The following is a 6,372-nucleotide window of genomic DNA, read 5'->3' as shown; positions in this document are numbered from 1 at the left end:
TAACACAGGTGATATATTCTACATATCCCGCTAACTTCACTCTCATGTTAAACCGATGATGCTAACTTCATCCACCTGCTCGAAACACTCCACTAACTTCACACACACTTCACTAACTTTACACACACTCCACTAACTTCACACACACTCCACTAACTTCGCACACACTCCACTAACTTCGCACACACTCCACTAACTTCGCACACACTCCACTAACTTCGCACACACTCCTCTAACTTCGCACACACTCCACTAACTTCGCACACACTCCACTAACTTCGCACACACTCCACTAACTTCGCACACACTCCACTAACTTCGCACACACTCTACTAACTTGCACACACCCACTAACTTCTGCACACACTCCACCAACTTCTGCACACAGCTCCACCAACTTCGCACACACTCCACTAACTTCTGCACACACCTGCTCACTTTCTGCACACACTCCGCTCACTTCACACACACTCCACTCACTTCACACACTCCGCTCACTTCACACACTCAGCTCACTTCACACACTCCGCTCACTTCACACACTCCGCTCACTTCACACACTCCGCTCACTTCACACACTCCGCTCACTTCACACACTCCGCTCACTTCACACACTCCACTCACTTCACACACTCCACTCACTTCACACACTCCACTCACTTCACACACTCCACTCACTTCACACACTCAGCCTCTCTCACACACCCGCTCACTCACATACACCCGCTCACTTCACACACACCTGGCTCACTTCCACACACACACACCCGCTCACTCTCACACACACCTGCTCACTTCCACACACACCTGCCCACTTCACACACACCTGCTCACTTCACACACACCTGCCCACTTCACACACACCTGGGCTCACTTCACACACACCCGCTCACTTCCACACACACCCGCTCACTCTCCACACACCTGCTCACTTCACACACACCTGCTCACTTCACACACACTCCGCTCACTTCCACACACCCCACTCACTTCACACACTCCACCACCACACACTCCACCACTCTCACACACTCACACCACATCACTTCACACACTCCGCTCACTTCACACACTCCGCTCACTTCACACACTCCGCTCACTTCACACACTCCACTCACTTCACACACTCCGCTCACTTCACACACTCCGCTCACTTCACACAAATGCCACAGCTTCTCCGCCTTAGATGTTCCCGACAGGTAAGTGCAGCTCCCGGGCTAATTAAGCTACCAGGTGTGTTGGTGTTCCTCGACAACTTAAGCATTATAAATATCTCACAAATCACACCAAACATAACAGACTCAACTACAGGTAATTCCCGTCGGCTCAAATTAGCATACATACATAAACATACATCAGGTAAGATATGTATACAATAGCACACATGAGTATACGGGGGGGGGGTATATACTTCTGGTCACATCGGTATAATACATACAGTCTATACATAAACAAACACACCTGCTAATACAAATATACCCCCAATCAGAATATACATACATACATACATACATACATACATACATATATGCAGACTCAAGTAAACGGATTTGCAAATATATGATATATTGTTCAGTAATGATGTAAATCAATAAATATATTTAAAAATGAGACTTGTAAATTAGATCTGGTAAATTATTCTTTATATTAGTAAATTGTAACTTTGTAAAATAAATGTTTACACTTGCAATCAATATCTAAAAGAGTATATATTTACATTGAAAGTTTTGTAAATATTTTCAAATTGAAGTATCTGTAAATTGTAACTTTGTAAAATGATTCTTTTACACTAGTGGACTCAATATTTAAAAAAAATATATATTTACATTGAAAGTTTTGTAAATGAGTGTAAAAAAAAAATAGAGTTTTACAATATTGGACTGAAGCTGTTCACTAAATCTCTGTGTGTTGTTTCTGAGGTCAACTTGTACGACCCTCACCCCCACGACCCTCCCCACCCCCACGACCCTCCTCACCCCCACGACCCCTGCATGTCTCCCTCACCCACACGACCCCTGCCTATTTCTCTCACCCACACGACCCCTGCCTGCCCATCTCCCCACTCCACACGACTCCCCTGCATGTCTCCCCCATCCACACGACTCCCCAGCTCTATTTCTCCCACCCACACGACCCCCTGCTCATCTCCTCACCCACACGACCCCCTGCATGTCCCCCCACCCACACGACTCTGCATGTCTCCCCACCCACACGACCTACGTCTCCCCACCCACACGACCCCAAGCTCCATTCTCCCACCCACACGACCCTGCCTATCCCTCACCCTCACGACCCCTGCCTGACTCCACCTCACGACCCCTGCCTATCTGCTCCCCACCCAATAATGACCCCTGCCTATCTCCCCCACCCTCACGACCCCCTGCCTGACTCCCCCCACCCCTCACGACCCCTGCATGTCCCCCACCACACGACCCCTGCATGTCCCCCACCCACAATGACCCCCAGCCTATCCCCACCCACACGACCCCCTGGGGCCCATCTCCCCACCCCACGACCCCCGCCCATCCCCTGACCCCACGACCCCCTGCCCATCTCCCCACCCACACGACCCCCTGACGTCTCCCCACCCACACGACTCCCTGCATGTCTCCCTCACCCACACGACCCCCTGCCCATCTCCTCACCCTCACGACCTCTGCCTGACTCCCCCACCCTCACGACCCTGCATGTCTCCCCCACACGACCCCTGCATGTCTCCCCCACCCACACGACCCCCTGCCCATCTCCCCACCCACACGACCCCCGCCCATCTCCTCAATTCCAAACGACCCTTTCTGTCTGTCTCCCCCAATTCCCCAATGACCCCTGCCTATCTCCCCACCCCCTAATGACCCCCCGCCCATCCCCCACCCCCACGACCCCCGCCTATCTCCCTCACCCACACGACCCCTGTCTATCTCCCTCACCCCCACGACCCCTGCATGTCTCCCTCACCCACACGACCCCCCGCCTGTCTCCCTGACCCCGTTACTCTCGACTACCTGACCCCGCTATACATAACTCAAACACCAAACAGCCAGACAGATCATCACGTGACCTACTTAGCCCTTGGAACACCCGCCTTCACTTCCTCAACTGTACCTGTCGCAGCTGGGTGGACTAGGAGTACCCCGGGTAGGAACCAGTGACCATTAGGACGGGAGGCGGCAGCTGTAACCACTCGACCACCGCACTAAAGGGACGGCTCGTCTACTTCTCATACGACACGCCCGTACTGTAGTCCCCCGTCATAACATGTTGACTAAGTTTCTAATAAGATTTTAATTACCTGAAGATTAGCCCCTCAGGGTTTTTTTTTTACCTGATGTTTAAAAACCCTAATAATAACCTAACCTAACCCAACCCCAAGGTAATGTTAAGGTATTTAATCTTCAGGTAAACTAAGCTGGTGGGCTGAGGAGCGAATCTTCAGGTGATCCCATTACTGTTTAAAACACACACACACACACACACACACACACACACACACACACACACACACACACACACACACACACACACACACACACACACACGTTGTACCGGCGACCATCCTGAAAAAGAAATTCCAAACCAACCAACCCCGACCACCACCCAACCAACCACCCTCACCAAACCACCCAACTCCAATATACAAACCACCCAATTGTGTATGTTGTATGCCCAGACACCAAACTACTCTGTGTATCGTCTCTTCCTCGCCCACACACCTTGTATACCCGTGAGATAAATCTTACTGAAAGACTAAAAAAAAAAAAAGGAAAAAAAAGTTAAAAATAAAAGGTTTTCATCTTGACCACAATCTCGAAATGCAACTTTTTTTTTCCTCAGTTTTTATATGACGAATTTCCTTTTTTTTTATTCTTTTGTTTCTTTTATGTATTGGTGCTTTTGTATGTGATCTTGTGTAGGTAATTTTTGTTAGTTATTTCTTACTTAATTTATATTACTTTTATTTATTTGAACTTTTATTTATTAGTATTTTTAGGATTTGTTTTCTTTTATTTGTTGTTATTCTTAGTTCCTCTACTTTTTATTTTTTTTCACTTAATTTCATTATTTACTCTCTCTCTCTCTCTCTCTCTCTCTCTCTCTCTCTCTCTCTCTCCTTTACCACTTTCACTTCTCTGTCGTTTTTCTCCACGTCCTAATCCTCTTCTTAGCCACTTTACTCACTTTCACCTGTAGCAAGCACTCTAATTTGGCATCTTGCGGCAGGGGAGTGAGGAAGAAGGGGGAGGAGGAAGAAGGGGAGGAGGGAAGAAGGGGAGTGGAGGAAGGAGGGGGGAGGAGGGAAGAAGGGGAGTGGAGGAAGGAGGGGAGTGGAGAAGGAGGGGGAGTGGAGGAAGAAGGAGGAGGGAAGAAGGGGAGGAGGAAGAAGGGGAGGAGGAAGGAGGGGGAGGAGGGAAGAAGGGGAGGAGGGAAGGGAGGGGAGGAGGAAGAGGGGAGGAGGAAGAAGGAGCAGGAATGAGGGGGAGTGAGGAAAAAGGATAGTGGAGGGGGAAGAAGACTGAATGGACAGACAGACAGACAGACACGATTTAATTCTCATAGACGCAGACGTTAAAGGAAATGGAGAGAGGGAGAGGGAAGGCAGAAAACAAAAAGGCAGGGAGGTAAGTGTGGGCGTGGGAGGGAGTGTGTGGGCGGGGAGTGGACACGAGCCTTTGTGTCAGCTGCCCAGTATTACAAAAAATGACAAATTATCCAACACACAGTCAGGATATTGGAGCACCATGGTGGGGGCGATGGGGGGGGGAGAGGGGGGAGGGGTGTTACTATGGGGGTGAGAGGGGTGAAGGTGTTACTATGGGGGTGAGAGGGGTGAGGGGGTGTTACTATGGGGGGTGGAGAGGGGTGAGGGAGGTTAGATAGGGGTGAGGAGGGGTGAGGGGGAGGTTAGGGTAGGGGTGAGGAGGGGTTAGGAGTGTTAGTATAGGGGTGAGAGGGGTGTTAGTATAAGGGTGAGAGGGGTGAGGGGGGTGTTAGTATAAGGGGTGAGACGGGGTGGCTTTGTGTGTAAATGAGTGAGTGAGGCACAGTGGAGGGAGTGAGTGAGTGGTTGTGTGAGTGAGTGAGTGGTTGTGTGAGTGGTTAAGTGGTTGTGTGAGTGAGTGAGTGAGTGGTTGTGTGAGTGAGTGAGTGAGTGGTTGTGTGAATGAGTGAGTGGTGGTGTGAGTGAGTGAAGATCAGTATTCCTTTAAAACAAATGGCACCCACAGCTATGAAGGGTGACTAAGGCCTGAAGCAACTGTTTAACAATCTCAGCACGCCAGTTAAATAAGTAGTAATTACGAGGAAAGAGGTAGTTAACAGGCCAAGTAGGTAGTTATGGCCTAACAAGCAGTTAATAAGCCAAGGGGGTCGCTGAGGGCCAGGTCAGTAGTTTAACAGGCAGGTCACGCGGGCAGGGTTTAATTTATTGACCCCGGGTTATGTTGAATGAGTTTCCTTATTAGAGAAGTTGGCGATTAATGCTTACACACACACACACACACACACACACACACACACACACACACACACACACACACACACACACACACACACACACACACACACACACACACACACACACACACACACACACACACACACCTACACACGCACACACCATTAACCTATGTATTTAGTTAACTAAGGTTCAGTTCAAGAGGTTAGGTTAGGTTAGTATTAAGAGTGGTTAATGTTAAGGTTAAATAAGCTGTAGGGACTAGTCTTCAGGTGAAGCAGACTGTGGCCGCACCTGAAGAGAACGACTCGAGTGGTCACATAAGAAGGTACAAGTGAGGATGTTTTACCCGCTAGTCCTGGTCTCTCTCTCTCTCTCTCTCTCTCTCTCTCTCTTTATGCGTCTTTAATATATATCTTTCCCCTCTTTCTGCCTTCTCTCTTTCACTCTCTCTATCCATCCCTCTCTCTCTCTCTCTCTCTCTCCGTTGTCAAATATTTGTGCTTACGAACATTTTTCCCTTCGTCTTCTGCCTCGGAGTTATGATTTACAACTTATGTGGAGGCCAGTCGGGCTGTGTTGTGGCCCCTGGAGTAATGTCTTGAAGAGAAACGATCTGTCCGTCTGGCTGTCTCTTTTTCGCTTGTGTACGAGGATGGCCAGCTCAAGGGCCACCTAGGCATGACCCAGTGTTTAAGGTGTAGAAGCAGTCGCCAACACAACAACCACACCCTAAGTTAACGAGCTGCATGACCCAGTGTTTAAGGTGTAGAAGCAGTCGCCAACACAACAACCACACCCTGAGTTAACGAGCTGCATGACCCAGTGTTTAAGGTGTAGAAGCTGTCACCAACACAACAACCACACCCTGAGTTAACGAGCTGCATGACCCAGTGTTTAAGGTGTAGAAGCTGTCGCCA

The sequence above is a fragment of the Homarus americanus genome, unplaced genomic scaffold (genome assembly GCF_018991925.1).
Source record: "Homarus americanus isolate GMGI-L3 unplaced genomic scaffold, GMGI_Hamer_2.0 scaffold16667, whole genome shotgun sequence".
NCBI lineage: Eukaryota > Metazoa > Arthropoda > Malacostraca > Decapoda > Nephropidae > Homarus > Homarus americanus.
This window is presented reverse-complemented; position numbering follows the sequence as displayed.